General features: G+C 54.1%; 1 protein-coding gene across 2 annotated transcripts in view; it reads right to left on the reverse strand.

Moving 5' to 3' along the window:
• The window catches only part of ANKRD11 (ankyrin repeat domain containing 11), a 282,262-nt gene extending 273,815 nt beyond the window's left edge, over positions 1–8,447 (reverse strand). For both annotated transcript variants that reach the window (XM_068259483.1, XM_068259482.1), the window contains exon 1: positions 8,107–8,447. The gene's annotated coding sequence lies outside the window, so the exon portion shown is untranslated. The remainder of the gene's footprint in view (positions 1–8,106) is intronic.
• Between the last annotated feature and the right edge of the window lie 1,512 nt (positions 8,448–9,959).

The following is a 9,959-nucleotide window of genomic DNA, read 5'->3' on the forward strand; positions in this document are numbered from 1 at the left end:
CGCTTCAGAGCTCATAAATAGCAGGGGCACGTGTGCCCCTGCTAAAACGCCGCTATCCCGCGGCTAAACGGGGGTCCCTTCACCCCCAACCCACCCCCTGCAAAAGTGTGTCGTGAAAAAGTCGCTGGCTGTCTCTTCCTGGAGGCAGGGCTAATGGCTGCAGCCCTGCCTCCAGTCGCGTCTGTCAGCGGCGCATCGCCGCCTCTCCCCCGCCCCTCTCAGTGAAGGAAGACTGAGAGGGGCGGGGGAGAGGCGGAGATACGCGCTGACAGACGCGCGTGGGGCAGGGCTGCGGCGGTTAGCCCTGCCCCAACCAGGAAGCGCTCCCCCGGTGTATCGAGGGGGATTTGGGGGTGAAGGGACCCCGTTAAGCCGCGCTATAGCGGCGTTTTAGCAGGGGCACACATGCCCCTGCTATTTATGAGGTCTGAAGCGAGATTTATTCTCGCTTCAGACTCTCTTTAACCTCTTGACGACCAGCTAACGCCGATTGGCGTAAACTGGTTGTCTGCGGGTTTCCATGGAAACGGCCGCATGTCAGTCCACGGAGGGTGTCTCCGTGAACTGCCTGCGAGCCTCCGATCGCGGCTCGCAGGCGAAATGTAAACACGCGGGGAAGAATGAGGGAATTCCCAGGAGCCAGAGATGATCTACTGTGTCTAAACAAAGCAAACACATTGCAGCTAGATCTGGAGCATCCATGGCAGACCACGCTGTTACTGTATTTCCTACAAAGGAGCATTCAGGCCACTGAATACTGCAGGCCCACAGCAGTGCAAAGCATGTAAGTAATCTGAAGTTTCTTACCGCAAATATTGTAACCATTTCTGCCAGAAAACTACAACAGCACTATTACCACAATCTTCACATTAAGCAAAGTCTACCAAACATGAATAAATATTAATGCATTGCTTTGCTACATAGACACTCCAATAGCCTCAACTGTATAAGGACCCATTCACACCTAAAAGCGCAAAACACCGGCGATTACCGCTGGCATTTTGCGGGAGTGATTTTTCGTACAAAAATACCTGGACACTGCAACCTTTTGGGAGCGATCGCAATTAGCAGTGCAATGCATGCAAATCATGATCACTAATCGCCGGCATGTTAGAACAGCGCCATAGGCTTACATGGGCTAGCTGTTTTTAAAAACCACTAGCGTTTTGCAATGAACGGGAATCACGCGATTCCCGCTCAAGTGTGAATGGGGCCTGAGACTCCACATTTATCAACCAATCACACTCCAGAATTACAACAGCAACTGCTATAGCCCACCTCCAGCCAACGATGGGCCCTTCACATCAACATTGTAACATCTATTGCTTATGAAAAGAGTTAAAATGTACCTAAAGCGAAAAAAAAAATGATACATACCTGGAGCTTCCTCTAGCCCCCTTCAGGCTGCTTGCTCTTTCACCATCCATCTCCACCTCCTGGATCCTCCGCAATTCAGTCTCGTAATCCCGCCAGTCAGCACAGTCCGGTCACGGTCGCACAGCCAGGCCGTGCATGTGCAGTACGTGCCGATTGACGGGATTAGCGGACTGGATTGCAGAGGATCCAGGAGACAGAGAACAGCAAGGGACCAAGCAGCCTAAAGGAGGGCTGGAAGAAGCCCCAGGTAGGTATAAAACTTATTTTCTGTCTCAAGATTACTGTAAGGCCAGGATGCAATACCACATCTTACAATGCATCAACAATGGCACACAACTGGCTGCCACTTTTGGCAGAATAGCAATACTCATGTTTCCAGCATACAGCAGGCAGAGGCACACAGTATACAGGCTTCCAGTAGACACAAGAAAGCAGTATACAGGCCAGCAGTATATAGGCTTCCAGCAGCCACCAGGCAAACAGGCACCAGCATACGGGCTCCCGGCAGGCACAGAGGGACCAGCATACGGGCTCCCGGCAGGCACAGAGGCACCAGCATACGGGCTCCCGGCAGGCACAGAGGCACCAGCATACGGGCTCCCGGCAGGCACAGAGGCACCAGCATACGGGCTCCCGGCAGGCACAGAGGCACCAGCATACGGGCTCCCGGCAGGCACAGAGGCACCAGCATACGGGCTCCCGGCAGGCACAGAGGCACCAGCATACGGGCTCCCGGCAGGCACAGAGGCACCAGCATACGGGCTCCCGGCAGGCACAGAGGCACCAGCATACAGGCTCCCGGCAGGCACAGAGGCACCAGCATACAGGCTCCCGGCAGGCACAGAGGCAGCAGTATACAGGATTCCAGCAGGCACACAGGCAGCAGTATACAGGCTTCCAGCAGGCACAGAGGCAGCAGTATACAGGCTTCCAGCAGGCACAGAGGCAGCAGTATACAGGCTTCCAGCAGGCACAGAGGCAGCAGTATACAGGCTTCCAGCAGGCACAGAGGCAGCAGTATACAGGCTTCCAGCAGGCACACAGGCAGCAGTATACAGGCTTCCAGCAGGCACACAGGCAGCAGTATACAGGCTTCCAGCAGGCACACAGGCAGCAGTATACAGGCTCCCAGCAGGCACACAGGCAGCAGTATACAGGCTCCCAGCAGGCACACAGGCAGCAGTATACAGGCTTCCAGCAGGCACACAGGCAGCAGTATACGGTCTCCCAGCAGACACCAGGCACACAGGCAGCAGTATACAGGCTTCCAGCAGGCACACAGGCAGCAGTATACAGGCTTCCAGCAGGCACACAGGCAGCAGCATAATACAATAACATTTCTATAGCGCTTTTCTCCCATAGGACTCAAAGCGCTTAGGCTCTCTCAGATTCAGTAATTGATAGTAGGATGAAGTATTCACACAACAAAAGTTATACTTCTGCAAATGCCAAACTGAACAGGTGGGTTTTCAGTCTGGATTTAAACACGTCCAGGGATGGAGCTGTCCTGATCTGTTGAGGTAAGGAGTTCCAAAACGTAGGGGCAGCATGACAGAAGGCTCTGGGACCAAAAGTTTCCAAGTGGACTCTGGGTATGACTAGATTATTAGAACCTGTGGATCTGAGAATGCGGGGATTGCTACGTAGCTGCAACATATCTTTCAAGTATCCAGGGCCTAGATTATTCAGGGATTTAAATGTCAGTAGGCAAGTCTTGAATAGGACCCTCCATTCTATAGATAGCCAGTGAAGGGAGTGCAGGACTGGCGTTATGTGGCAGTGACAGGGTTGGTTAGCAGTATTCTGTATCAGCTATAGGCGGTACAAGACCTTTTTTGGAAGGCCAGTGTAGAGAGCATTACAGTAGTCCAGTCGGGATGTGACGAAGGCATGAACTAAGGTTGGCAGATCTTCTGGGGGGGGGGGGGGGGGGGGGGGAGGGGGGATGAGGTGCTTGATTTTTGCAATGTTCTTCAGGTGAAAATAGGATGATTTCACCACAGCAGAGATTTGAGTTCTGAAGTTTAAATCCCCATCAATCAGAACTCCCAGGCTACGCACATGATCAGAGCTGCGTAGATCCGTGCCTCCTATTCCCAGTGGTGAAGACTGCAAGTTAAGTTGTTTTGTTATCATGCTCTGCCCTCCAATCAGAAGGACTTCAGTTTTGTCTGCATTTAGTTTCAGCCAGTATTCATCCATTGCTGTAGTTCACGTAAGTAGGCGTTTATAGTTAGAGTTGGGTCTGTCACACCAGGCTTGAAGGAAAGATATAGTTGGGTGTCGTCTGCATAGCAGTGGTATGTCAGGCCATGTTTTTGGATTAGTTTTCCAAGCGGTAACATGTAAATTGTGAAAAGCAGAGGAGAGAGGATTGAGCCCTGGGGCACCCCATACTTAAGTGTTACAGGGGTGGACAGGAAGGGCCCCATAGGCACTTTGTGGGTTCTGCCACTCAAGAAGGATTGGAACCACTGAAGAACTATGCCATCAATGCCGCAGTATTCCTGTAGCCTGTTTATCAATATGTCATGGTCAACTGTATCAAAGGCTGCAGAAAGGTCTAGCAGTATGAGGATCGAGCACTCTGTCTCTTGCCATGAGCAGGTGGTTGCATATTTGGATGAGGGCAGTTTCAGTGCTGTGGTGTTTCCTGAAGCCAGACTGGAATGGGTCATAAAGGTTTTGTAGGATTTTAGCTTCTAGCTGGAGGTAAACAGCTTTTTCAATTAGCTTGCCCAGAAAGGGGAGGTTAGAGACAGGTCTGTAGCTGGTCATTGCATCTGGGTCCAGGGAGGGTTTTTTGAGGAGAGGCCTGATGATTGCTTCCTTCAGTAAAGCAGGAAATATCCCTGATTGTAAGGAACAGTTAACAATTTTGAGGAATACCGGTACGAACAGGTCGGGCCAGTTCAACATGAACTGTGTTGGGCCAGGATCCAGGTCACAGGTAGTTAGGCGGAGGTGAAGGAGGATGCATGATGTGACAACTTCATCAATTTCTTTGAAGTTTGACCAAGGTGGTACGTTATCTCTGCTAATGGTCTTCTGCGCTATATTAGGCTCAGATGCTGTAAGTTGGATGGCGGACCTTATAGCGGAGACTTTGTCTGTGAAGAAATGGGCAAATTGGTCACAGAGGTCCTTTGAAGACTCGATATTACGTTTTTGACATGCCAGGTTGCAGAGTTTTTCCACTGTGCGGAACAGTCGGTCTGGTTTGTTAACTGCATTTGCAATCTCTTGTGATAGAAAGGATGATTTTTTTTCCCGTGATTACCTTTTGCTAGTTCTTCAAGTGGAGGATTAAGGCATGTTTGTCTTTTGGGGACTGAGATTTGCGCCACAGTCTCAAGTTTTCGGCCTTGTCTTTTCAGCTCTTTTAAGGCGTTATCAAACCACTGTGCATGATGGTGTGGAGTAAGATATTTGGTGCACAGAGGAGCAATGGACTCAAAGGTGGAGGACACACATTTGTTGTATTTAACCAGAGCATAGAGGCTTCCAGCAGGCACACAGGCAGCAGTATACAGTCTTCCAGCAGACACCAGGCACACAGGCAGCAGTATCGCAAAAATCAAAAGAGCAGAAAAGTCAGGCACTATAGTTTAATGATGAACAAGTGGCACAAACAATTCTCTTGACAGTGCATAAATAAATGCTGCAAAATGACAAAGTGTGTCCAGAGCTGTACCTGGGTGTTGGTGGGAGGCAGCGGATGTGGGCGCCAGTGAGGTGCACGGCCTAACGACCGTTTCGGATAGGCTTACGCCAAGCTTCTTCCGAGGTTAGTGCACTAACCTCGGAAGAAGGTACACTTGTTCATCATTAAACTATAGTGCCTGACTTTTCTGCTCTTTTGATTTTTGCAATTCATCTACCTCCTGTCATGAGCACATAGTTTATTGGGTGTTGTTTTTGCCTGATATCTGCAGCGTTTACAAGTGTGCCTGCCAGCTCTCCTATATACATTTGTACACAGGCAGCAGTATACAGGCTTCCAGCAGGCACGCAGGCAGCAGTATACAGGCTTCCAGCAGGCACGCAGGCAGCAGTATACAGGCTTCCAGCAGGCACGCAGGCAGCAGTATACAGGCTTCCAGCAGGCACGCAGGCAGCAGTATACAGGCTTCCAGCAGGCACGCAGGCAGCAGTATACAGGCTTCCAGCAGGCACGCAGGCAGCAGTATACAGGCTTCCAGCAGGCACGCAGGCAGCAGTATACAGGCTTCCAGCAGGCACGCAGGCAGCAGTATACAGGCTTCCAGCAGGCACGCAGGCAGCAGTATACAGGCTTCCAGCAGGCACGCAGGCAGCAGTATACAGGCTTCCAGCAGGCACGCAGGCAGCAGTATACAGGCTTCCAGCAGGCACGCAGGCAGCAGTATACAGGCTTCCAGCAGGCACGCAGGCAGCAGTATACAGGCTTCCAGCAGGCACGCAGGCAGCAGTATACAGGCTTCCAGCAGGCACGCAGGCAGCAGTATACAGGCTTCCAGCAGGCACGCAGGCAGCAGTATACAGGCTTCCAGCAGGCACGCAGGCAGCAGTATACAGGCTTCCAGCAGGCACGCAGGCAGCAGTATACAGAATTCCAGCAGGCACGCAGGCAGCAGTATACAGAATTCCAGCAGGCACGCAGGCAGCAGTACACAGAATTCCAGCAGGCACGCAGGCAGCAGTACACAGAATTCCAGCAGGCACGCAGGCAGCAGTACACAGAATTCCAGCAGGCACGCAGGCAGCAGTACACAGAATTCCAGCAGGCACGCAGGCAGCAGTATACAGAATTCCAGCAGGCACGCAGGCAGCAGTATACAGAACTCCAGCAGGCACGCAGGCAGCAGTATACAGAATTCCAGCAGGCACGCAGGCAGCAGTATACAGAATTCCAGCAGGCACGCAGGCAGCAGTACACAGAATTCCAGCAGGCACGCAGGCAGCAGTACACAGAATTCCAGCAGGCACGCAGGCAGCAGTACACAGAATTCCAGCAGGCACGCAGGCAGCAGTACACAGAATTCCAGCAGGCACGCAGGCAGCAGTATACGGGCTTCCAGCAGGCACGCAGGCAGCAGTATACGGGCTTCCAGCAGGCACGCAGGCAGCAGTATACGGGCTTCCAGCAGGCAGCAGTATACGGCCTTCCAGTAGGCACACAGGCAGCTGTATACGGGCTCCCAGCAGACACCAGGCACACAGGCAGCAGTGTATAGGCTCTCAGCAGGCACACAGGCAGCAGTGTATAGGCTCTCAGCAGGCACACAGGCAGCAGTGTATAGGCTCTCAGCAGGCACACAGGCAGCAGTGTATAGGCTCTCAGCAGGCACACAGGCAGCAGTGTATAGGCTCTCAGCAGGCACACAGGCAGCAGTGTATAGGCTCTCAGCAGGCACACAGGCAGCAGTGTATAGGCTCTCAGCAGGCACACAGGCAGCAGTGTATAGGCTCTCAGCAGGCACACAGGCAGCAGTGTATAGGCTCTCAGCAGGCACACAGGCAGCAGTGTATAGGCTCTCAGCAGGCACACAGGCAGCAGTGTATAGGCTCTCAGCAGGCACACAGGCAGCAGTGTATAGGCTCTCAGCAGGCACACAGGCAGCAGTGTATAGGCTCTCAGCAGGCACACAGGCAGCAGTGTATAGGCTCTCAGCAGGCACACAGGCAGCAGTGTATAGGCTCTCAGCAGGCACACAGGCAGCAGTGTATAGGCTCTCAGCAGGCACACAGGCAGCAGTGTATAAGCTCTCAGCAGGCACACAGGCAGCAGTAATACAGGCTTCCAGCAGGCACACAGGCAGCAGTATACAGGCTTCCAGCAGGCACACAGGCAGCAGTATACAGGCTTCCAGCAGGCACACAGGCAGCAGTATACAGGCTTCCAGCAGGCACACAGGCAGCAGTATACAGGCTCCCAGCAGGCACACAGGCAGCAGTATACAGGCTCCCAGCAGGCACACAGGCAGCAGTATACAGGCTCCCAGCAGGCACCAGGCAGTAGTATACAGGCTTCCAGCAGGCACAGAGGCAGCAGTATACAGGCTTCCAGCAGGCACAGAGGCAGCAGTATACAGGCTTCCAGCAGGCACAGAGGCAGCAGTATACAGGCTTCCAGCAGGCACAGAGGCAGCAGTATACAGGCTTCCAGCAGGCACAGAGGCAGCAGTATACAGGCTTCCAGCAGGCACACAGGCAGCAGTATACGGTCTCCCAGCAGACACCAGGCACACAGGCAGCAGTATACAGGCTCCCAGCAGGCACACAGGCAGTAGCATAGAGGATTCCAGCAGGCACACAGGCACCAGTATACAGGCTTCCAGCAGGCACCAGTATACAGGCTTCCAGCAGGCACCAGTATACAGGCTTCCAGCAGGCACCAGTATACAGGCTTCCAGCAGGCACCAGTATACAGGCTTCCAGCAGGCACCAGTATACAGGCTTCCAGCAGGCACCAGTATACAGGCTTCCAGCAGGCACCAGTATACAGGCTTCCAGCAGGCACCAGTATACAGGCTTCCAGCAGGCACCAGTATACAGGCTTCCAGCAGGCACCAGTATACAGGCTTCCAGCAGGCACCAGTATACAGGCTTCCAGCAGGCACACAGGCAGCAGCATACAGGCTCCCAGCAGGCACACAGGCAGCAGCATAGAAGCTCCCAGCAGGCACACAGGCCGGAAGTATGGACGGCTGCAGCACACTCCAGGCACACAGGCCGCGCGGTTCTTACCTCTCCGGCCCTCCAGGGTTGCTGGGCTCACAGGGTCAGTCAGGCTGCCGGAGGAGGAGGAGGGGGAGGAGGGAAGGCCGCGATGTGGCGCATGGAGCCGCGGCCTACCTCCCCCTCCTCCCCTCCCCCGGTGAAGGAGCGAAGGCCGGCGGGGAAGGAAGGAAGGGGCTCCTCCGGGATTTCCTGCGCTCCGGGCTCGCTTGTTCCCGCAGTACGAGCAGAGCGCGATCCCGCTGCCGCCTGTTCTGCCGCCGCCTCACACGGCGCTCCCGTGCGCGCTCCCAACCGTCGTTTCCATCTCGAGCCGCTTCCACGCGCCCTTTCACTCCCGCGAGGCGCGCTCCCTGCCAGGCCGCTGCGACGTGCCGGGCCTCCTGATTGGCCGACCGGTTAGCGACCATCTGCCTCGCTGAAGCTCATTGGTCGGCCGGGAGCCGTGACGCAGCGCGAAATAGAGAAGTGGGCGGGGCGCGCTCGCCTCACAGGCTGTTGTTGTGTGTTGCTGCCGCGACGTCACGCCGGGGAGGGGCTAGCGCGGATGGCCGGGTCGGATGCTGTCAATCTTTGGCAGCAGAGGATGCGATTGGCCAGTTGGAGGAGTGTTTGAAAACAGTGACGCTCCAAGCACCGCCTCCCCGCCTCAGCACAGGAAAACAGCACTATAATAGTAACCTAGTAACAGCAGCGCAATATAGTAATGTTAGTATATTATCTAGCAATAATACTGCAATACACGATGTCACTGTTGCCATGGCAGCTGTAGGTTCTCCCCCCTGACACGATATCTCCCTGGTAACCCAGCAAAGTGACAGGATCTCTTTATATACCCCATTGATAAACACAACAGAAGATTCTGTGTGACCCCCAAACCCTTCCCCACAGCATAAACTCTGTACAGTGCAATAGTGAAGGTGAACCCACGAATTGCCTATCTACAGGCAGCCCTTCACCTCCCATCACACCACTTGGGGATGGGGTTACCAAGAAGTCCAGTCAATAGGAGCTAAATTGTCAAAGGGAGCCTGAAGTGAATGGAATATGGAGGTTGCCATTTTTGTTACATTTTAAACAATACTAGTTACCTGGCAGCCCTGCTGATCTATTTGGCCGCAGTAGTCTCTGAATCACACCAGAAACAAGCATGCAGCTAACCTTGTCAGATCTAACCATGTCAGAAACTCCTGATCTGCTGCATGCTTGTTCAGGGTCTATGGCTAAAACGTATTATGCTGGGCATACACGGTGCAATTGTGCGCCGGAATCGAGCCGCTGGCTCAATGCCGGCGTGGGCGCGTGGATCGAGCGCGGTATCAATACGGCGCGGTGATCGGACACGTCGGATATTAGCAATCGAGCCATCAGCGGCTCGATTGATAATAAAAAACGAGCCGTGTATGCCCAGCATTAGAGGCAGAGGGTCAGCAGGACAGCCAGGCAACTGGTATTGCTTAAAAGGTAATAAATATGGCAGCCTCCACATCCCTCTCACTTCAGTTGTCCTTTAACCTCCCTGGCGGTAAGCCCGAGCTGAGCACGGGCTATGCCGCCGGGAGGCACCACTCAGGCCCCGCTGGGCCGATTTGCATAATTTTTTTTTTGCTAGCTGCGTGCAGTGCCAGATCGCCGCCACTACCCGCCGATCCGCCGCTATCCGTGGCCCCCGACCCCGTGCGCTGCCTGGCCAATCAGTGCCAAGCAGCGCCGTGGGGTGGATCGGAGTCCCCTTTGACATCACGACGTCGGTGACGTTATCCCGCCCCTTCGCCATGGCGACGGGGGAAGCCCTCCAGGAGATCCCGTTCTTTGAACGGGATCTCCTGATCGGCGATCGGAGGGGCTGGGGGGATGCCGCT

Source organism: Hyperolius riggenbachi, chromosome 11 (genome assembly GCF_040937935.1).
Source record: "Hyperolius riggenbachi isolate aHypRig1 chromosome 11, aHypRig1.pri, whole genome shotgun sequence".
NCBI classification, from domain to species: domain Eukaryota; kingdom Metazoa; phylum Chordata; class Amphibia; order Anura; family Hyperoliidae; genus Hyperolius; species Hyperolius riggenbachi.